The following is a 24,001-nucleotide window of genomic DNA, read 5'->3' on the forward strand; positions in this document are numbered from 1 at the left end:
TTTTCCCATGCCTCATGTTGCCTTAGTGAAATCATGGATACAGCTTTTTGCAGCCAGTCCCTGGGGCCCAAACCCCTTGCTACTTCTCCTGCAACCGTATGGTGACTTCATGTGCATGGTCCTTTAGCTGCACCCCAAACTCATCCCCTCCATTAAGCAGATCCCCATGCAGTTTTCCCAGTCAGATCTGAGGTAAGTACAGGCTGTGTTGGATTTGCTCTCTGCTGTGTAATCTGCACTCCCTTTGCATGAACACTCCAGTGAGACTGGATGACATGGCATAGAGGATCCAGGTTGTTGTTTCTTTGTCACTCAGGATTGACTTGTGCTGACTAATGCCTAAGAAATTACATGAACTTTTTACAAAGAAAAATGTGCCATATTGATGGAATTTTCAATCTTGCTCAAATGTCAAGCAATCTGCTTGCAGAAATTAGCGTTCTCATTTCTTGACTCCTCGACCTTAATAACCAATGGAAATATTGAACCAACCTTTTAAAACTGAGATTACTCATTTAAATCCAATTGGAAAACATGGTGATGGTAAGGACAAAAATGTCAAGGAAGTTGGGGGGCTGAGTTATATTTGCCATCACATTAGGCTTTGAAATCTGCTGATTTCCTGCCAATTACAAGTTTGGAGCTCTTTGTGGAGATCAGTTGTGTTGGCCTAGATGTTACAGGCTGATATGAGCTTTTGTATTTCCTTGTGAAATGTGCCATTAGGATGGAACATGTTGTGCTCCTCTGCTTCTGGTTGCTAAGTACCCATTCTTCACAGCTGTACCTTGAGGCAGAAATTTAATAACCCTGTGATGTTTACTGTCTTTCCTACAGAGCTGCAAGATTTCTAGTAATAGGAAGGAATACAGTCAAATAGTGCTTTAACCAGCTGGATAGAGGCATATTATGGGCAGGTTTCCCAGCTGGAATGGTATGTATGTATGGAAATTAACTGATTTGCCAGTTTGAGTGCTGTTCTAGTATTAGTGTGACCCCTTGGGAAGTGCACTTTTGTGGACAAATACTATTCTGAAAGAAAAGGATATGACAGAGGACAAAAAGTAATTTTAAATTCAAAATGGCTCTGTTCCCTCAACTAACACCTTATATCTCAGAAGATAACTTGCCTTGAAGCTTAGAACCTGGCCAAATATCAATGCTGTTATGTAGTAATATTAAAAAAACCAAAACAGTCATGTCTCTGAAAGCAAAAGTCATACCATTGCTATTAAAATGAATGCAAGGGATCCATGCTGTTGGAGCTGACGAAAGCCTAAAAGCCAGCTACAATTTATGTTCTGTTTCCTATTATGAATTGTGTTGACTGCAGCTGTGGTGTTGCGGGATTTGGAGCTTTCACATTGATGGGGATTTGGCACATCAGAGCACAAGGTATCTGCTGGTTGCTTGGGGAGATGCAGACAATATCTGTGTGCTAGACAAAACAGAAACATGTCATAGAAGGTTCCTGTTTGCTGGATGAAATCTTTGCCCTGCTCAATAAGATGCTGATGACTTTGATACCTTTTCCCATCCATGGCAGGGAGGTTGGAACAAGATGATTTTTAACCCAAATCATTCTATATTTGTATGATTCAGTGATTTCCTGGCTAGACAATTATAAATTTTATTAATTATATTAATTATAATTTTTTTTAATTATAAAGGTTTTCCTCTCCTTTGGACCTTTGTGTTTCTAGGGAGCTTAGCCAAGAAGCCCACTTGCAAATGTGTTGGAAATCCAGACATATTCACATCTGGAGCTGTCCCAGGACATTCCAGTTTGAGCCTGCCTGTCCCTAGATTCTCCTGTGTGAAAAAGCTGCAGTTTATTTCTCCCCTACATATATATTTGCAGGAATGACAATTGCTAATCTTCCAAAGCAAGTTTGCACATTTTGATTTGCCTCAAAATCAGCATGACAAAATAGTTCCCTAAAGGAAACAAGAGGGGCTTTTTGTTTTGTTTCTTAAGATGAAACGAGGGAACAAAGGACTGTCTTGCAATGCAGGGATCTGTAAGGGAAGAAGCCCAGATTGCCAGAAGGAAGGAGGAAAATCCAGTGCTCCAAAGAGAGTGAGACATTTGTGCTTGATAATCTGGACATTAAACATGACTGTCTTCAAGCAAAGTCAGAAATCATGTGTGATATTTGAATTTCAATTCTTTCATTGTTCACCTGTGTTTTGTTTTTCCCCTCAGACCCTTCTCTCTCATCTGAAGACTCTGGGATTTTTTAAAGAAATCTAACAATGAGTTCCCATTCCAGTTGTTATTGAGCACCTCAGATTTATGGGAAACTACATAGGAGCACTGTGTTCCTTCACTTTTTGTGGACAATTAACTGGCTCAACTGTATTTGGACTTCTTTCAAACTGCAGAATTATTTACAATAAAAATAGATGATCAGGTATTTTCAAAGAAAGTTTGGTAATAATGTGCATCTACTGGCAGCAACTAAAATCCTAATTTCCTGGCTGGGTTTGCTCCAGTGTAGGAGCAAATTTTTCTGTCCAAATTTGGATATTGTGGTGAGCATGCAGCCCTTCGTGCAGGGGCTGTGTTCAATACTCAATATATTTTCTAAGAACCCAGTCCCAGGGAAGGTTTAAAAAAGGCTTAGCAAAGCCTTTTGCAGGCAGTCCTGCATCGCAGAGGAGGGGAAATTCATGGTGTATTTCCTCTCACTGAGCAAGTTCTTAATCTTGGGAAATATTTGCAGGAATTTATGATAACTTGAAATGGTCCCACTTTGGGTGATTTGGTGAGATATAAAATATCTCAAAATAGGTGGAGCACTTCCTTTCCTCTGAAACAGTGTCTAAACCTTAATTGGAGATGAGATTGTAATTAAGGTCATCTTTCCCACTCCAGCAATCAAAACAGCTTTTCAAGCCCTTTTTTAAGGTACTGTCTATAAAGCTCCTGAAACCTCATAAACACATCAAAGAGTTAAAAATAACTACTGTTGTTTCTCTATTGCTTTTTCTCCAGTGCTTTGAATGGCATCCTGTAATCTCCTGAATCTCTGCTCACAAGCCCAGCCCACAAACATCCCATGCTAGAAACACAACCTACTTCTCAGCCAACATATCCTCACACCTTGCTGTATCTCAGCTCATCTTTATTACAGTATCTTAACTGGAATTTGCAGCTGATCTTTGAGGCTTCCCAGGGGAATCAATGACTTTTTCCTATCAAAATAAATTATTTCCCAAAAGCTTCCTTCCTTTGCTGGGAATTCAATGCCACCAAAATTGAAACTGATTTATTAATTAATTTCTTGGTCATTTTGTTTGTAGTTTTTTCCCAAGGTGATCTCTGCTGCTTAATTTACAGATGCAAATGGCAAGCAGGGTGACCTATTGTTTATTCTCTGCATGTGTGTGTCTGCAGCTGGGAAGAAGGAGCAGATGTGTGAGTGCTGAGATGTTCTTGCTGCCTTGGGCCACACCTGATTGTCAGCATAGGTCTGGGCCAGGGATGAGAAACTGGGAAAAAGGAAGAAGTCATTTCAGCTGAATAACTCTTTTATCTTCTCTCTGTTTACCTAACTACTGTGCAGAAGCCAGGCAAATCTACCTTTATAATCCTCTCTTGAAAGAGATGCAAAGAATAAAGATGGGTGTCAGGTTGTGAAGAAAAAGAGCAGTGGCTTGGAACAATCCAGCAGTGTTTACCCACTCTGAACAGCAGAGATAAGAATAGAGGTGATAAAGAAACCTAAATCCCACATCAACAGCACAATATTAGAAGGGTGATTAAGATTATGGACCTAAGGGAACGAACACTGCAGTAATGAAAGTGGAGAACCTGGGTTTTGGGTTACCTAGGGAAAGAGGCAGGTTGGGCTGACCTGTGCAGGCACTGGAGAGGCAGAGGGGCCTGGGATGCTGTGCTGGGGGCTGGGGATGCAGCCCAGGCTTCCCTGGCATCAGCAATTTGCCTGATGGGAGTCAGGCAGCTCCGTGACAAGCCACCAAGCAAGGGCAGCAAAAGGGTGCTGCTTTGGAGCCAAGGAAGTTTGGATTTAAATTTTGACTCTTGGTTTGTCTTTCCCCCTAAATTCTATCCCACATTTGCAGAAATGTTTGTATTTAAAGAACCTGTGCAAATTCCAGTGCCAATTGCTGTTCATCAGCTTCTTGGATCCTATATATAAATGTACACATGCTGTACCCTGGTCAGTTCTGTTTATAACTGAACACTGCTGCTTTGTACTTCCATGGTCACGTATGGAAGCCAACCACAATTAACTAATTCATTAATTAACCAAAAGATTTTTCTGTCTGGTGACATACTTTAGCTTTGCTGCTCAAGGAAGGAGCAACAGAAAACTATTCAGATTTTTAAGGAGGCTGGAGTAAAACTGTTCTGAAAATCTACTTTCCAGCATTTACTATGCCCTTGAAGGATGAATTGAGGCCAGTTGGCAGGCTTTCCTCCACATAGATGACAAAACTGATAACATTTTATAAGCTCCCACTCCATATTTCTGTTTCTTGTGACTATTCTTAGAAAGCAGAGTTTTTATGGGTGCTAATTATACCATTAAAATGCCAACTCTTCGTGTCTTCTGTAAGAAAATTGCTGTAATGCACACACTCAGTAACACTTCTTTGGATCCCAGTGATGGGCTGGTGGGTAGGTGTGACCCACAGTGAGTGAACACTTGCAGTCTCTCTAAATTGAGCAGAACTGACTGAAGCAATGATGATGCAGGAAGCTCAGCACACCCTCTTCTCCCTCCCTGGCTGGCCTGGCTTGAGTAAATTCTTAAGACCAAGAGAGCATTCCCTGAATGCCCAATCCTGCCATGGAAAGGTTGGAGGTTCCCTGTGCTACAGAGCACATGCTAGGGCCACAGCTTGAATGGAAATACTGGGGTTTGTGCTTTCCTCTGTTTTGGAAGGAATTATGCCAGCAAATTTCTTGTTCTTTGCACCACATCTGAAATCTGGTGCAAAATAACTACCCAGCATTATCAGAAAGGTAGGATGGGCTCCCAGTTCTTAGGATTGTCTCAAATAAGGCATGATATTTGGTGTTTCTAACCTAAGTGGTGTCAAGTTCTCAATTAGAGTCAACTTGTAGTCACCTACTCTTCACTCCCTAACTTACACGTGGCTGTTAAAAGCTACAGATTTTCCTGCAGACCTGTCAAGTAAAATGACTCATGAAACAATGCCAGATAACTTAATGAAGGCTTATAAGCCTCTTTTGATAGGCTTGTGTCTGAAGCCTTGATTTACAGCCCTGTTTGTGATGCAGACATCCCCTTCAGATCTGGTTTTTTTCCATTTCTCATGTAGTTCTGTTGTTGTTACTGTGCCTGCAGATGGTATCCCTTGTTTGAGGAGATGGAAACACACATGTACAAATGCTGTGTGGTTACATTACAAATGATGTAATGAGGCTGCTCAGAATAAAGCTATCACCTTCACAAGCCTGGAAGATGATTTGGATTGAGATGATGGACCCTGATGCCTGTGAGCTCCATCTTCCAAGACAAAAAGAAGTACATACAAGGTCTCAGGAGCAAAGAGCCTGAAGCTAAGCCCATCACTGACTACAGAGAGGCCACAAGGCCCCAGCAAGGGGGCAGGGAGCAGCCTGGTTGGCGAGGGCAGTATCTGCAGAGCATTTGCCTTTTCCTCTTGAAACAAAAAATGAAGTACAGAAAAAAATATCTCAATTTGTTCTATGAAACATGTGTGCATCATGGTTACATGTGCTTCATGACCTGATGTCTCTTCCCATATCATGCAGCAGGTCACAGTGGTTGCAGAGGGGTGGAGGAGGACAAATGTGCAGCCCTTTGCTGCGCCACAGTGGGAGCCAGGCTGTCCTGTGTCTGTCTGTCTGCTGGAACAGCAGCCAGCCTGTCCCAAACCTGGTTCTGCTTTACATCCAGCCTTGTTTGTGGTTCCTGCTGCAGTGGCAGCTGTGCCTTGGATCAGGCACAGGACAGAGCATCTGCTGTGAGAGAAACCTCGAGAAAGAACAGCATTTTGAAACTCTGTGCTCTTAAGAACCGCTCAGCTGTAACCTAGAAAGGTGCAAAGGGACCCTGTCCTTCAGGATGAGAAGTACAAGGCACAAGGGCAGCCTGGAGAGAAGAAATATTGTCTTCCATTGACGTTTGTGGGTGAGTCATTCCCGCTCGCTCTGACTCAGCACCGAGCGCTGCCATCCTCCCCAGAGCATCTCCCAGCTCACAGCAGCCCCTGCCCAAAGGACAGAGCCCCTCTGGCTCTGCAGGGCACCCTGGGGGCCCAGAGGGGGCTCTGGCCAAGCAGCTGGGCCTGGGGCAGTGGCTCTGACCCTGACCTCTGTCTGCAGCCGAGTGCTTGGCACAGTCCTGCTGACATCTGCCTGAAGCCTGGGTTTTCTGGAGTGTACTTGAAAATCTTCACAGCAAAATGCCCAAATGAGACAGGAAAATCTTTCTGTGATGTGTAAATGTGTTGCTGCTCATTCCAGGTGCTGATCTGGACCTTCTCCATATGCTGGGGGAGGCTGTCTGCAAACTTCTGCCCATCTCCCGAGCAGCAGGAGCAGCTCCAGCTCTCGGGCTCTGCTGTTGCCATGGCTGTGCCCCAGTGTAAGTGAGATCACAAACTGGCTCCCTGCCACTGCATATGGGTTTTGGTGAGAACTGAATTATGCTTGTCATTGTTTGCTTCGGTGTTTTTCCCCCAGCAGCACTGCTCAGATAATCCTCACCTTGAGGAAAATGTGGTGTTGATGTTTCCTTTAAAAGAGAAAATGAGAGGAACTAAAATGAATTAGAGAACCAAACAGTCCCTAAATTTGGACACCGTGTCTCAGGATGTATATTCAATGGTTTTGTCTTCAGTGACATGTCTAATAACTTTTGTTAGCACTTGGCTGAACAGAGGGCTGGGAGGCACAAGGTCCAAAATCAGCTCTCCAGATCTGCCACCACTAATCTGGATAGATGGGGGTGAGGGGCTGAATCTTTTGATGCTGATGCTTCCCTTAAAAAAACAAAAAAAAAACAAACAAGAAAAAACCTTGTATGTAATTTTTCTGTTTTGGCTCTTTAGATGGTATTTATGAGGCCCTGGTATGGCTCTGCAACAGCCCTCTAGCAGGAACATCTTGGGCAAAAACCTGTCTGATATGTAAAGTGCTAAGGCTAAGTGTGGAGGCAGGTGAAGTAGCTGTAGGCACAGTTACAGGAGATATATTTGATGTGCAAAGAAATTTTTCTTTTCCCTTTTCTGCCTGGTTTATATATCTGGGAATATTTTTCTAAAAAGGACTTTTCCATTTTGTTTTGTATAGCACTTATGTACTGTATGCAGTACATATCATATGTGCACAACATTCAGAACTTGTAGGCTATGAAATAAACCATTGGATTGGCTGAACAAAAACTACTCCTTTTAATACTTTGCAATGTCTTCTGAAAAAGTTAAAATTCAAATATATTCCTAAATGTTGCACCTCTAGAATTCTTTATGTGAGGACGTGTCTTCCTGTAAGAGAGTTATTTTTTATTTTCCCCATCCTTTTATGGAGGTTTAAATTATCTTGAGTTATTCAATAAAACTCACAAAATTGCTCTTTACACAATTGCTCAGAGAGAGTGTTCCATTATGTGACAGTCACACAGCCACATTATATCCCTTTCATCATAACTTTCTGCAGCTTTTTCCCCACTAAGTGTCTGAGAAAGTAAGACAAGTTCAAAATATTCCAGTGCTCCTGCTGGCCTGGTTGCTGCTGATGCCAAGGGAGAAATTCTGGGTGTTGCTGTGTGGTCCAGAGAAGCCTATTTATTAGGATAAATAATGTGGATGTGCCTCACTGCCCTAACCAGGACTCTCTGACCTGACTTGCTTTTATAATTTCAGAGCATCTGATTTCCTTTCTATCCTGAGCCCTGACTTTCTGATTTTCATATGGAAAAGGGGATTATGCCAAGCATTTGAGACAGATTTAAGTCTAAGGACTTGGTGGGTTTAGAGGAGCACTTACAGGGGTGAGCTGGAGCTACTTAGGTTTGGAGTCCTCATGGGTCCTGTTGTTCTTGGATCAGACTCTTTGGTGTCTTTGTGTCTCAGTTTCCAGCTTACAAAAGGAGGAAATTTCTCCACTGCAGTGGGGTACTGTGAGTATAAATGTTAAAAATCATGAAGCACTCTAATTCTATGCTAATAGAGGCTCTAAACAAGAATGGACAGAGAGCAAGAAAGGTTTTTACATGGTTCAATTTAGTTTTTGGAATCTAATGAGATGGAGCCAAGTCCTTGATAGCAAAAGTCACAAGTTTCACCAATTCCTTGAGAATCAGCCTGGTTGTAAATTTTGCAGATGTTTCTATGATTAGAGCTCCCTAGACATGAGAGGAAGACTTCTCCTGTGTGTGCCTGTGCTCAGTGCATCAGCAGTGAGAGGATTTCAGAGCTGGTCTCCTCATCCTGGGTTCCTGCTGTGCCTGGTCAATAAGGGCTCAGTTATTTATTAAGTCTTGAAAAGCCCACAGGAAGGAAAAAAAGGGTTGAATGTGTATCTACCCCTGAAAACAAATGGTGTTTTATGACAGATCAAAGTTTTCTTCATGGAAAATTATGGTTTTACTTTCTATGTTTGCAGGCTGAATGCTTTTCAGCTCAAGATCCATTAAAGGGTTTGTTGTGCTGATCTGGCTGAATGAATACTTTAATGATAAACAGTCAAACATGGCAAGCGAATATGAAAAGCTGCAGGTGCAGGTCCCCCAGCAGGGCTCTTTGAAGTCAGACTCCCTTTTGAAGTGCTCTTTAGGTTTTGCTCTCACCTTGCAGAAACCCTCCTGGCTGGCAAGGCAGATTTTCTCTGTGAGAGCTGCTGGCAGGTGGGCGAGGAGGGGATCTGCTCTTCCTCACCCTCATCCATGGTGTTTACTTCCTGATTCCTTTCTGCTGCTCAGGGTTCCCCTGGAATCCCTGTTAAACTGTTTATTTGGTACTCAGGCTGCGGGGAAAGTGTGAAGCACATGCATGGGAGCTGGAGGTTGCTGTGAATTTTTCTCACACCACTAATGGAAATTCAGTGCTCGAACCCAGTTGTGAAAGCTAATTTGGCTTCATAATTTTGGCAGAAAATAATGTGTTAGGAGAGCCAAGGTCATTGTGCCTCGTGATGAAGAAGTGTGTGAGGTGTGAGGAGGCAGTGGGGGATCTCTCCTGCCTTGCATGGTGACTTTCAGCCATCTGCTTGTGAGAGTTTGTCCTCTGCAGGGCTGCAGCAGGGCAAGATGAATGGGAATGGAGAAAAACTCACCTTGTTCCCCTTCTCCTGAGAAGACACAGCTCCTCACAGCTGCACACTGGGGCACAAATGCCCCTGCTGGTACCCTGGGGGCCTGTAAACTCAGGGAACTTCATAGCCATGGAGAAGGAAACAACAACATAAAAGGAAAAGTTAGAACTCATAGAAAGGAAAATTATTTTCTCCTGAAAATTTACATGCAAAGCAGGAGTTATTCCTTATTTGAACCAAAAATATAAGGAACGAAGTTGTAATGTGTTTTTCTCTTATCAGAATAGAAAATATTTCCAAATGCACTTATAAAGAACAACACTTTTATTTATTTATTTATTTATGTTTCTTGGAAGAAAAAGAAGGCATTTCCAGGTTTTTTCATTCTGTAGCTGAGCCAAGTGTTTGGGGTTTTGCTCCCTGCAGAAAGCCAAGCTCTCTGCTGCCTGTGCTGCCTTTGCCTGGCTCCCTGCACTGTCACACCTGACCCTGCAGGGTTCCTTTCCTTTCCTCTCCAGAAACAAGGGTCTGCTGGGGTTCCCTGCCCCACAGAGGAGAGCCAGAGGCTGAGCCAGCCCTGAAGGCAGCTCCTCTTTCTTGAATTTCTTGTACCTGGATGGAGCTACCTGAGCCTGTGCCAGTTCCTGGGAATTGGGCACTGCCCAGCCTTGGCACCTTACCCTTAGTGTTTGCGTGGTGCCTGTTTCTTAGGACCAATGTTCACTTTTGGCTTTGGGTTAAGAGTGTTCTAAGTCTTGAAACTTTCTCTTTTTGAGGGTGAAGGATTTGTTATAGTTAGCCCTAAGTAAGTTTGATTTTTTCCATGAACCTTTTTATGTGTTATTACTCATAGCAGTATGTGAGAATACTTGCATGTGCAATGAAAGCTATTTGGCTCCTTTAATTCAATAAGCATTCATCTAGGAATTAAGATTTTTTTGTCCCTATATTTGAGAATCTGACTTCATAAATAGCAGCCTTTGATATAATCAAAGTTTTCACATGTCTTCAAGATCAAACATATCAAATAAATCATGTAAGTCTGTATCTTGTTCCCCAGTTGGCTGTTGATTGAATGTGCTAAATTTAAGCCCTCTCAGGGCCAGAGTTTTGGTCAGAGGCATAAACAAATGCTTCCTCATCTAAGAGTAGAAATGTTTGTCACTGGATAAAAGTTAGAAAATATTAAAATGTGAAACCAAACTAGCAAACAAAACCAGAAAAATGTTTTCCTGTATATGTAATTAGAGTTCTGCAGATTGTGGAACCCATCAAGATAAAAGTATTTGCTCCCACTGCACAAGACAGGCAGGACAAACTTGTTGTTCCCTATTCCCTGCAAGCCAGGCTGGTGAATTCAGGTCAGCTGCCTTGTGTTAATTGTGTCCTGTGCTGAGAGGTGAGCAGGGGAAGAAAGGGGTTTGGAGGTGCAGACCTCCTGGGCTCTCCCCAGAGATGGTTGTCCCACAGGCAGCAGAGCAGATAATGAGAACCTGGCAGGGAGGATTGGAAGTGAGAGGTGCAGGTTAGCCAGTGAGTCACGGTGTGAAGCTGGAAGCAGCAGGGAGTGTGCCAGGATGAGTCAGAGAATGGGAGGACAAAGGTTGCTGAGCCTGGGCGTGGTGGTTGGTGCCTGCCTCAGTGCTCGAGACCTGTCCCTGTGCTGGCTGTGCAGAGGGGAGGCAGCTGGGCAAGCCTTGCTTGGGACACTCCAATGCTGCACACCAGCAGGCTCCACAACAGAAGGGCTGTCACTGCCTTTAGCTTCACCTGAACTGACATATTTCCCTTGGTGAGATGTTTCCACCTCAGGCTTGCTGTGCAGCATGGGGAGAGCTGACTGCTCCTGTCTGCAGAGCCAAAGCCAGCTACTGCCCTGAAACAAGTGGAAAATTCAGAGCAACATGCTGCACGCTTTATCTGCCTGCCAAAATAAAGCTCTTGGGAACAGAAAGGCACAAGCCTGGAGGAAGGATGATACAGAAGCAATAACAATGCTGTCTCTGATCCTTCACCACCTCTTTAACAGCCTGGATGCTGACTGATTAGGAATTTGAAGTGCCAGTTCTTCTTGCCCACCCTTCTCTTTGCCATGTCTCCTGGTGGTACAGGTTGAGGTGTTGCCCCTTGCCTCATGCAGCTCCTGATTTTCTCTTTACAGCACGCCTCCCATCAGAGAGGCAAATACTCATTTTTCTAGCCAGCAAAAGAAATAACAGTCAAATCAAGACACAGAAATGTGTGGCAGGAAAAACCCTAGAACATCTCAGATCCCAGTGCTCCCCATAGGCTCAGATACAGCAGAGACCTGCTGGCCAGCGAGGGTCACAAATGATTGTGCAGGATGGGATTGTGCTCAGGATTTTCTTTTTCCATGGAGCTCTCAGGGCTGTTTTCAGTGCCCTGAGCTGTTCTACTTGTTCCACTTCAGCAGAGTGACTCCTGGGCTAATACTGAGGTTCTCCAGCTCTCATCCCCTCCACACTTCCCTCTGGGTTCCTCTTGTCACCCCCTGTACCCATGGCCACAAACATCAGAAATCACCTGTGTCACTCCAGTGCTCAGTGGGTGCAGACTGTTCCCCTTGGCAGAGCTGGGTTCATAATCCAGGCCAAAGGAACTTAATCAAAAGGTGATTTTGAAGTGGTCTCAAACAGTTTCCCAATGCAGCCCTTTGCCTCTTAACACACTCCCTGATCCTGCTGGGAAGGGAAGCTGGGGACACAGGGCCTGAGGGGCACACAGAGGGTCCAGGGCTGCCCTATCAATGCCTCTGGCTGGAGCTGCTGCTGCTCTCCCTCCCTGCTGCTAAGGGAGGTTTCTATGGCAAAGGCCCACCAAGAAAGTGAGAATTAGAGAGAGTTAATGTTCAAAATTATGAGCTTGATATTATGGGCAGCTGGCTTCTACAGGGGAAATAATCTGCTGGAAAGGAAGCGTGGCTGTCTCAGGTGCTGTGCAGAGCAGGAGGTGCAGCTGGTGTGTTTGTCAGTTTGGCTCATCTAAATGTTAGTAGCTTGTGGTAAATGCAAACCATTAAATGAAATATTGGTTGTGAGATATTCTCATTACAGGAGTGTTCTTGTAGGATGATAAGCTGCAAGCTTCAACCACGCTTCAAAAACTCTTGCTGTCCTGTGGATGTGCCCCCTTCAGCTGGAGTAGAGGCAAATGGGACTTGAATCCCCTGAGTAAAAATGCTCCAGTTGAAGTGGAACTCTGACTGCACACAAGACATCAAAAAATCTTGCCATCCTAAGGCTTGTCAACACCTCAGAGCATCCTCCTTGGTGGCCTGGAGTAGTCCCAGAGTAAGGTTGTATTTGCAGGGATCCCCATGGCAGGGAGGAATGATGAATCTGACTCCATGTTCTCAGAAGGCTCATTTATTATTTTTTGATACTATATTATATTAAAGAATACTAAACTAAACTATACTAAAGAATACAGAAAGGATACTTACAGAATGCTAAAAAGATAATAATGAAAACTCGTGACTCTCTCCAGAGTCCTGACACAGCTTGGCCCTGATTGGCCAATGCGTGATAACAACTCACAGCAGAATCCAATGGAACAATCACCTGTGGGTAAACAATCTCCAAACACATTCCACATGTGAGCAAAACACAGGAGAAGCAAATGAGATAATATTGTTTTCCTTTTTCTCTGAGGCCTCTCAGCTTCCCAGGAGAAAAATCCTGGGTGAAGGGATTTTTCAGAGAATGTGAATGTGACAGAGTGGTGCTGGTCTGTCTTCTGTGTGTGCTGCAGAAGGGCTTATGTCCCATCCCTTGTCCCCTGGGCTGTCAGTGGTGCCACCAGTGGTGCCACTGGGCTCTGGTGTTTGGAGCACTCTACAGGAGTGACTCTCCCACCCCTGCACAGGTTTGAACACACAGTACTTCTTCTCAAGAGAGCATTTTCACCCAGTGCCAGCTGGAGGCACAGAGCTTCAGCATGTGGGACCATGCCCTGCCAGTGGAGGCAGGTCACTGGGAGAAGGTTACAGAGAACAAAAGGACACTTGTCCTCCTCCGTGGTGGGCATCACATTCACATTCAGGGGTGTGGCTCATCTCAGGCTGGCCCTGTGTGCTGCAGCTGTAACTCGGAGCAAGGACATGGTGGCTGATGGGCAGATAGGGACATGTGAAGCCTGGGACAGCAGGAGGACAGCAGCCTTGGTGCAGGGGGGATCCCCCAGTGCTGCAGGCAGAGCTACATGGCAGATCAGCCCCAGGGAGCAGGGTCAGTGTGCTGCAGTGAGGGCCAGCAGAATGCCTGGTTATCAGATATTATGCATGGAAAAGGAGCAGGTCTGGGTTCAGAAACAGGGCCTCATCCAGCTGGATGGTCCTTACAGGCTGTAGCTAACCTGTGTAAATGGACCATCATTTATAATTTCTCACTGAAGTGAGACTTTTGAGATTGAGGATTGCTTCTGACAGAAGGTATGTGCAGAAAATCTCATATGACAGAAATCTCATGCTACTGAAACCAGTTTTCCTTCTTCAGCTGTTTCTCAGTGCTGTTGGTCTCCCACTTTTAACAAGCTTTAAATTGGCTGGGGGAAAAATGTATTATAAAATGGTATCTGCTGTGTCCTGTGGCTGCTCTGATTGCCTGTAGCCTGCCTGCCCTCCCAGACAGCTCAGGATAAGCTGCCAGAGGTTCCTTTCCTTGCGTGGTACTGCTCTGATTTTCTTTCCTTCTGCAAGCCTATGGATGGTGCTGCTAATTCACTGAAGGCATGACCCTGGCCAGAGGCTGTCCCACTCCTTGCTCATGGAGGCACAGTAAGAGGATTAAACTCTTGAGGTTAAATGAATGACCTGGCAGCTCTGCCCAGCATTTCCGTCTTGCTCTGTGGTGAATAGATGGTGGCTGGCCTTTATGCAGCTGATTAGAAGAAAGTGGTTAGAGAAAAACCTGCATTAAGGCCAGCTGCTATTTTTGGTGTGTGTGATGAGAGAAATACCAGCTCTGCCACTGTGCCTGCCCTCCACCCCTCCAGCTGGAGGATGGAGGGAGGCAGGGGCAAGCAGAGCCACAGGGCTTTCCCCACCCAGCCCCAGAGCCTGCAAATCCCCCAGGTTGTCTGAGGTCAGAAACATCCCTGTGGCTGAGCCCCATGTGTTGCTGTCCCTGCCCTGTGCTGCCAGGCTGCACATTTGGGGCTGGAAGCCTTGAACCCCTCTGGTGCTCAGCCACAGCACCATCCTGCAGACCCAGCTCAGCCCCCAGCCTGCTGTGCTGGGGAAGGGTCTCCTGTCCCAGCTCAATCTGTGCTGGGAGGGCTGCACTGCACTGAGAAGGGGCTGGGGCTGTCCCTGCCAGGGACAGGGGCCAGCACAAACCTGGCCAAACTGGAATTTAGGGACTGATGTGCTGTAACTTTAACATTGGCTTTAGCAATGTAAGGGTTGTTTGCACTTTAATTTGAAAGCTAAATACACTTCAAAGCTAAACAGGCTTTAGCTAAATTCTTACATACCCTTGTACTGCTCAGAGGCTTTCCTTCACACACCTCCTGCACTACTGCAGAAACAACCACACATTCATGAGCATGGTCTCAGGGACACAGACCAAGGGCATCTTCTTTGCTGCGGGCTCAGGAAAGAGATGTCACACTCATCTCACATTGCCTCAATGTTACCTTGCTACAAGATAAATAAATCCTTGTAAAGGAAATAATTTTCTCAAAGTTACAAAAGACTTCCTTCAAATGTGCATCCTACTGACTCCTCATGCTCTTGGATGCTCAGACTTGGAAAGGCTTAACTCAAATCCAAGTGGAAGGATTGTTTGTGGGAAGCACTTTGCAGGGTGTTGGTTTTAAGAGGTGCAATAAACCACTGTAATGGTGTGCCAATCCTCCACACTGCTCCATGGGATGAGGACAGATACTGCATCCATGATCTGGGCTCCAATCTTTCTGACATCTTATCCAGACATGCTTATCACAACTGAGAGTTAGGATTTTTTAATAGCCTTTATTCATAACCTAAAGCTGTAGCTTAAAGACATCACAGCCTGCTGCCAGAGCTGTGATGTGTAATCTGCAGAGGTCTGTCCTCCCATTAGATATTACTGTAGAAGTATTGGAATAAGTATCCCAATATAACCAGTTAGATGGTGCCTAGGCCAATTCTGACCTTCGCTGCTGGGCCAGAGGCAGCACTGCGGTGTTCACCCCAGCGATACCTTGGCTGGCGGCAGAGTGCAGCGGGGCACAAGACAGGACTCCGTTTACCTCAGGGGACAGCTTCTGGCGATGGTGAAGAGAAGAAGGGAGCGGATTCTGCTAGAAGGTAGCCAGATGTTTATTCCATGAGCACAGATATGTCTGCACTGGGCTACTGCTGATAACAGAATGGAGCCGCATGGTCTCATTAACATTTTAAGCTCAGGGCAGGGGAAGGGGAGGGGACAGGTGAGTCACCGACCAGGTGAAGGGGCAGGGTCTCCAGGTACTAGGGTCACCTATCACACGATGCCTTGCTGGTATGTTAGCCTGATTGACAGGGCACACTCAGCGAGGGGCGAGGGGGAAGGGAGAAGGTAAAACAGGATATTGCAACACACCACAACAGAAGTGACTTAAACCTCCTCCCTCAGTTAAACAATTCTCTAAATGTCATCACTGTTTACAGTATTAGCAGAGCACTCAGCAATGATGATCTGTGCTCTGACAGCCTGGGAGCCCCTACAAGCAGCAGCAGATTTACACTTTGCTGAAAACTGCCTCATTATCTGCAGCAGCAAAACTCCTCTCATAAATAGTCTGCTGTGCTCAAGCTGCAAATGGAGTTTGTGTAGACTGCAATAAAATCCACATCCTGAATGCTCTCCTAGGTGTTTTAGCCCTGATTTGTTCTCCTGGCACACAGTGAGTGCTGCAGGTGGCAGCCAGAGGTGCAGGCTGGGGAGCTGCACTGGGATGGGCTCATGAACACACAGGAGTGCCACAGAGAACAGGGATCAGGGCCACCACAGCAAAACCACCACTGTCCATCTGCTTAATGGGTCTGCAGCAAATTGGGTGCTCCAGGCACCTCCCAGCAGCCTTGCATCATGTCCACACACACACACACACACGAGGTTGTTAACTGCTAAAGCTCTTGTTCTCGTTACACAAATTGTCCACATTTCACCATGTCCTTCCCTGGATGTCCATTCAGAGCACTGAGTTCTTTGGTCTGCTTATGTATTAGATGAAACAGTTTTTCCTTCCATCAGGTCTGTGTTTGCTGCTTGTCATGTCATTGATTGCTCATGTGCTCTGAGATGGGGAGGACAGGACCTCCTGATCTGCCTTCTCTCTGTTCTTCCTGACCTGTTGTGCTTCAAGTTTGTTCTTTCTCTTCTGTTGTTTGTCTTCATTTTCTATTTTTCCCCCCTTGAGTTCCTGAGCTGGAAAAAAGCAGGCAGCAGAAAATGCAAGAGGGGGAAGATCACTGCTGTTTACAAGAGGAGCTAAAGCCTCTCTAGCATCAGCCACAGAGGGGTTTCCTGTGTAATTGAGGTAAACACAATTCCTTTGGGAGGGTTTTTTTCATTGCTTCTGGTTGGACTTGGCCTCTTCCAGTCTCCAAATGCTAAAACACCCTCCAGTCCCTTCTGTCATGGTGTTGGGGATCTGCTGCCATGCCTTGTCCTGCAGAAAGCACTGTGGCAGTGAGGCTGGTTGGGTACAGCAGGAGCAGCCCATCAGATGTGCTGGAGAGGCAGGGGTGTGTGGGGCAGTGGGGTGTGACAAGCCCTGTTTCTTGCCCTTGCTCCAAATGACCACCAACATGTCAGTGCCTTGCCAGGGTGAGAAACCTGTCACCCAAGCAATTCAGAGTGGCATGGGTAGCCCTTGGAAAACAGCTCTAAAAGACAGAGAGAAGCCAGAAACCTCTCTGTCTTTCCATGAGCACCATGACACAGTCTCTGGTGGTTGCACAGCTTGGGTGCATTACAAATGAGGCTCCCTTTGTGCTGTGCTGGGGAGAGCTGTGACCGCAAGCCCATCTCCCTGAAACAAAGCAGGGCTGCCCTGTGAATGACTGGACATTTTTCCTTGCCCTTTTTCCCTGTGTGGGTGTGAGTACTGAGCACCAGAACCTTACAGCAGCTCTCACCCCTTTACCAGCAAGGAGCTGCTGCTAAAGCCAGAACACAGAGAGAAGGCTGGATACTTATGGGGAAGGGCTGGCCCTTGGCTCCATTGTTTGTAGCACAATGCTTTTCATTCAACAAGGAAGGCACAAACCAGTTATAGTTCAGCTAATCTTTCTGATCTTCTTTTAATTAATCCCTTTCACTGGAAGTTAATTTCCACTTGCACAATCAGCCTGGCAAAGGCAGATACTCCTGCAGGAAGAAATCTCCCCAGCAGAAAAATCACTCTTGAGATCAAGCCTGAGAGACTTGAGACAAACAAGCAAACCAGATGTACAGAGATAGCAAAATAGGAAATTGAAGAACAGTTTTTGCTGCTGTCTCTCCTCAGTGGGCTCAGTTGTTTGCATGTGTGACTAATGTTGCAGAGGCAGATGCTGCTGACAAGAGCCAGCATCCCATCAGGGCTGATGCAGCCCCAGCCAGACTCTGCACATGCTGGAAAGCAGCAGGAGATGGAGATGGCTGCTGGGAGCCTCTGAAGTGACCACAGAGGCTGGGTGCTTTCAGCTCTGCTCCTTTCCAGGGAGCCTCTTTAGGCTGTACCCCTCTAGCTGCATGTGGAGCTGCTCCTGGGGCTGTTCGTGTCCTCTGACAAACTCCCACATCTGTAAGTGTCCTGCAACAGCTACTTTGGTTTTACTGAAAACTTCAGCAATGTTTCTATTTTAAATATAGGAACATAACAAAATCCTTTTCAGGTTTGTTGAATGGGTTCAGAACTTACTGCCCAGTTAGAGCAGATTTGAACACAAGATTTAAAAGCTTAGAAACAGCATTAGAAAAAGGAGGGAGCTTTAGAGCTTTGCCTTAGGGATGGGACATATTTCACAGACATGGTCTCTAAAGAGCCTACAAAGTCTGGGAGATACTGATGGCAGTGCTGGACTCCCACTGAGCTCAGAGCAATCAGATTTTTGCCATTAATTTCTCTGTAGGCATTAACTGAGCACAGCTAGCAATGTGATAATGGGCTCTGTTACAGCTCTACAAAGGGTGAAAGCAGAATGTAGTAAAATTTCATATTTCTCAATAACAGCAAATACTCTGAACTGTGAAGATGCTATAGATATTGCAGAAACATTTGGTAACTAATTGGCCAGAGTACTTGCGGATACTTTTAGCATTTCCTCTGCTAGAAATGGAACTGAGAAGGCCAAGGCTGATGCAGTTATAATCTCATTTCTGTATTTACCGTGTTCTGTGACCTCAGGCTAGAGCTGATCAGCCAATTCCTGACTGTGTGTGCGTTGCAGAGCATCATCTCTCACTCAGCCTGCGCCTCTCAGACACCTCCTGGCTCAGTGTGGGCTGCAGCACCGTGTTCAGTCAGACCAGGCACAGGCCTGCACACCTCCTGGGCTGCTGTGGGCCCTTTGCAGCAGCCCCCAGACTCCCAGATGCCATTTCCTGATGGCCAGCACAGGCACACAGGTGTGGGTGGGCTGCAGGGAGCCCATGCTGAAATGGGAGCAGCACTGGGGGTCCCAAGGTGGGAGTGAGAGGAGCTTTTACTCCTGGGGGACATGGGGTGCATGGAAAGCTGTGCACAAAGCTCACCCCATGGGTTTGGGTTCCTCTTGGGTGTGGGAAAGAAATCAGCAGTGCAAAAACCTCCAGAAACTTCTGGAAAGCCTCCAGCTATCTGTCTTTAAAGGTAACACAGCTGTTTCCTCTTTGCTGGCTCGTGTTTGCTGCACTGCAAACTTGGCATTCTAAAGGCAGGTGAGGAACATGGGGACAGGTGCTGACCAGTGGGACAGAGCAGGGACAGATGTAAAACCTTCCAGGTCAGGGTAGCCCTGGTAAATCTGCCACCATCCTGCTGGGTGCCCTGTCCAGTGAGAGGGGATTCAGTGAGAGGGGATTCAGCTCTGGGCTTGGGGGAGCTGATGAAGTGCCCAGAAAGGGTGAACTCAGCTAAAGGGGCCATGAACCCACCTAAAGAAAAAGTGAACTCATCTAAAGGGGCCATGAACTCACCTGAAGGATGAAGTCACCAAAGGAGTGAACTCACCTAAAGGAGTGAATTCATCCAAAGGGGCCATGAATTCACCTAAAGGAGGGAACTCACCTAAAGGATGAACTCACCTAAAGGAGGGAACCCACCTAAAGGGGCCATGGGCAAGAGCAGATAAAACGGGAGGATTGTGTCCCCCTTTGGTGGACCCAAAGCTCCAGCTGGTTGCTCCTCCAGCCCTATGAGCACACAGGGATTATTTCACCAGAAATTCCCTTGGGGATTGCTTCCTCTGACAGATACCTGCACACACACACACACACACACACACACACACAGATCTCCTGCAAGGGCTGTAGCACTGGGATACACTCAAGAACATTCTTTGCAGATGCACTGACTCTGTGATTCATTTATCTCATGACTCTGTTAACATCAGAGCTGCAGCAATTTCAGGTTTAAGGAAGATCCACCCTGCAAGTAAAAGAATAATTTGCATTGAAGTAGCTAATTGGCACCTCAACACTTTAATATATCCACTCACAATTGCATTTGGTGTTGGAGAGCATTATGTGAGGTAGCTAATGACAATGTCTTCCTTCCCCTCTGAGCTTTCTGCAATGGGCACAAAACCATGCTGCAATGAGAGGGCTGGTCCCTGTAAATTACTTGCTAAATTGAACTGGATTCTCAAAATTAACTTTAAAAGTCCATTGAACTGCTCTCCCAGCACTGCAAAGCTGAAAATTATACCAAATTCTAAATTACATGTGAAGAAAGCAAACTGGCTAGTTCTGGGGAGCAGAACTACAGCTTTTATCTGCTATTATCAGTAACGGTCCTTGACAGACTTCTCTGGAATAACAATACTTCCATGGATGGGAGGATACCTCATTCTGGATGCAGGATATTTTGCATCAGGCTGTAGTTTTGTCTCAATATATTTATATGATATTTAATTCTCCACTAATTCTCTTGCCAGAAGGAATGCAGAAAGCCTCTTTCAGATGCTATTGGCCACAGAAATGCTGAAAAGAAGATCCTATTTTCTGCTTTCTAGCTTAAGAGAGGAGAATGATATTTTCTTTTCTTGAAACAAGATTTTTATCCTGAGAAATGAAAGTCTCCTTTGAGTAAAGCAGTCTGCAGATTCCTGAACAGGTAAAAACCCTTAGAAGCTAAACAGAAAGGGAATTTTCAGACGAGAATATAGTTCATTTTATGTTCAGATGATTCTTACCTCCAGTTTATACTTCATTTTTATAGAAGAGCTTTAAGAAAAACTTCAAGAGCTGTATAAAATTTTGTGTTGTGTGAAATGAAGTGTTTGGGGTTCAATAATATTTGGATCCTTGTAAGTGTTGGATTGAATGTAGCAGGGATAGACCATAAGTGTGTCTGTCCTTACAGGGCCCCAGCCACTGCCCTCTGTGCTCCCCAGGCTTGGGGATCAGGCTGAGGAAGGGAAAAACCTTTCAAAGCCTGCCCAAAGGCAGTGCCTAGGGCAGGGGAGCCCTGCCCAGCATGGCTGGGAGCAGCTCTGGGCCCTGGGAGGGTCCCAGCCAAGGGCCAGGCTGGTCCCAGGGTATCCCAGAGAGCCCAGGTAGCCCAGGTATCCCAGGGTATCCCAGGTATCCCAGGTAGCCCAGGGTATCCCAGGGTATCCCAGGTATCTCAGGTATCCCAGGTAGCCCAGGTATCCCAGGGTATCCCAGGGTATCCCAGGTATCCCAGGTATCCCAGGTAGCCCAGGTATCCCAGGTAGCCCAGGTAGCTCAGGTATCCCAGGGTATCCCAGGTATCCCAAGTAGCCCAGGGTAGCTCAGGTGGCCCAGGTATCCCAGCTCCTGGGGGCTGCAGGGGGCACAGGGCCTGCAGGACATTGGAGAGCTCTCCCTGCCCATTTCCAGCAGGTTATCCGTGCTCAGGGCTGGCTTTCAGGAGGTGCATGAGCCTGTGGGACCCTGGGGATCAGTGCTGGGTTTTCACAGATCCCTTGGGCATTTTGTGCCTTGGATCTCCTCTTGCTTGGGCTGGGAAGGTGGTTCTGTCTCAGCTGTGCTCCCACAGCCTGTCAGCGTCTGCTGCTCCCTGGAGCACAGGGTAGAGGGGATCTGGACAGGGAATGGTGCTCTCCAGAGATCTGGCTGGACGTGGAATTGTCACACACCCAAACAGGACATAGGGGACATAATTTATCTCCATGTAATTACCAGTCTAGATGGCCAAACCTCTGTCACAGTCACATTTCATGAAAAATCCTTTCTTTAAGAATTTTTTTCTCCTGAGAAGCTGAGAGGCCTCAAGAACAAAATGTAAACATTGATTATCTGCTGCTGTGGAATGCAACAGGTGCATCTGTGATTGGGCTCATGTGGTTGTTTCTAATTAATGGCCAACACAGTCAGCTGGCTTGGGCTCTCTGTCTGAGACAAGGTTTTGTTATCATTCCTTCTCTTTCTGTTCTTAGCTAGCCTTCTGATGAAATTCTTTCTTCTATTCTTTTAGTATACTTTTAATATAATATATATCATAAAATAATAAATCAAGCCCTCTGAAATACAGAGTCAAATTCTCATCTCTTCCCTCACCCTAAGACCCCTGTGAACACGGTCACATCTCTGTACTCAATGAAGCCAGCAGGGCTGCAGGAACTTACCCCAGTATAGGTTACCCCAGTATAAGTTACCCCAGTACAAAAATGTGGCTGTTTATAAGGAAAAGCCAACCCCAATGTTTTCTTAGCTTTGCCAAGGCACAGCAGCTTGGGAAGATGAACTGTTTTAATGCAGATGCCCAGTTTTAGGCAGCTAAATTGTTTCACAGTTCCATAAGTCATAATATTTTTAGAACAGCATCCCTGGCTTTAGTTTCTTTTTCAGAAAATGGATGAGTAACAGACACACTGAGGAGCCAAGGCTGGTGCCTTCCTTGTGAGAAAGTCAAGCTGAAGACTTGTCTCCAGCTGCCCAGTCAGGTCTGGCGGCAGAAATGGTTCCCCACCCCTCATTCCTAACCTGTGAATGCCCAGCAGGGTCCTGCCTGCTCTCCTTCCATATTTTCTGTATCAGTAGCTGCACTGAAGCACCTGCTGCTCACACATCTCAGCAGTCTTTGTTGAAAGGGGGGTAAATCACTGCAGTGCCTGTGCTCACCCAGCTTTATAAAGCAGTTCTCTGCCTCTTCTTTGGCTCTTGAAAGATGTAAAGTAAAAAGGTCAAGCTATAAATCCAACTTTGTACTCATAAGATATGTAGGAGGACAAATAATCCTATCTTGTCAGGCAAATGAGTCTTTAAATGATTTCCATCTCCACACATAGAAAGTCACAGCTACTGAAATGTACAGCTCAATAGGTAATATGTGCAGCTAGCCCAGAATTGCAGTACATCTATTTTCAGGTGCCACAAAACACATGTTCATCAAGAAGGCTATTAAAAAATTCATTTCCTAAAGACATCAGCACCAGGCTATGGAGGAGAGCAAGTACTGGGTAATGAATTTCACAGGTAGCATAATGTGCACTATAAAAAGGTGAGCTGTGAGGCAAAGCCATTTCCTTAGGAAAAAGGCAAGTGTCTCAATGGTCTTGGCATAGAATAACTATATTCTACTTTATCTCTGCAGTTTGATATGTAAAGTGTGTATTTTTGAAAGGTCACTTCCTTTTTATATTTATAGAAAAGTCTGCTTTTGGCTGCTTCTTTGGAGGGCGGGAGTTAATTTAAAAAAATACCCAAGCCAAAGGTGAAGTTCCACTTTTTTTCCATTCTGATTATTTAAGCTGTAGGAGCTGGCCAGCAAGAACTTTATCCACAATAAAATAGATTCAGAACTTATAAAGAAGATGAAGCCAGGCTTACTGACTCATGCACTGAGAAAAGTCAGGAGTATGGTAAATGGAAGAAAAGGAAATTACACAACCTGACTAACAAATGAGTTAGCCAAGACTGTAACCACTGAGGTGTCAGCTCAAAGACAGAAGGCTCCCAAAGCCTGAGGTTGCCCAGGGGAATGCTGATCTTCAGGCAGGCTCCAGTGCCATTTTCCCCAGATGATTCCATTATTCTGCAGCATGGCCAGGATAAATTATCATTTATCTTCCCCGTGGCACAAGGTGGCAGGGAGTGACAGGGATGGGAGGGCTCCCAGCTCATTCATCACCTGGCTTTGGAGAGCACTTCAGCAAGCTTCCAATATTAAGTTAAAATATAAATGTTTCCTTTAGCAGGGTTAATGAAATAAAGCTAATCACATTTTCTGGCTGCCTACTTGTGAATCAGATGGATGGGAAAAGGTGTTTGAGCAAATATTACTTTACCTAAATTTTCTTGGAAAGTTGTTGTCAAAATATTGTTCCTCAGGAACTTGACCTGCCTGCCACAATTTACCTTGGCATATTTTAAATATCCAAATTACTTACCATCCCTTTTGTCCTCATATTTGTGCCTGAGCAGTTTTCCTGTTTTTCAGAGTTGACACTCCAGCCTGTGTGGAAGGCTGGTGGGGAGAGCCGAGGGGGATGTGTCAGCAGCATCCTGGTTTGGAGCCAAGGGATTTGGAGCCTGGTGTGGCTCTCTGTGCATGGAGCAATGCCCA

The 24,001-nt window shown here is 45.6% G+C and overlaps 1 long non-coding RNA gene across 1 annotated transcript in view; it reads left to right on the top strand.

The window, feature by feature from the left end:
* The first annotated feature begins 1,597 nt into the window (after positions 1–1,597).
* Positions 1,598–24,001, top strand: part of LOC141730139 (uncharacterized) — a 29,675-nt gene continuing 7,271 nt past the window's right edge. Inside the window, exon 1 of the long non-coding RNA XR_012581613.1 lies at positions 1,598–6,608. This is a non-coding gene — a long non-coding RNA (uncharacterized LOC141730139). The remainder of the gene's footprint in view (positions 6,609–24,001) is intronic.

Source organism: Zonotrichia albicollis, chromosome 9 (assembly GCF_047830755.1).
Source record: "Zonotrichia albicollis isolate bZonAlb1 chromosome 9, bZonAlb1.hap1, whole genome shotgun sequence".
Classification (NCBI taxonomy): domain Eukaryota; kingdom Metazoa; phylum Chordata; class Aves; order Passeriformes; family Passerellidae; genus Zonotrichia; species Zonotrichia albicollis.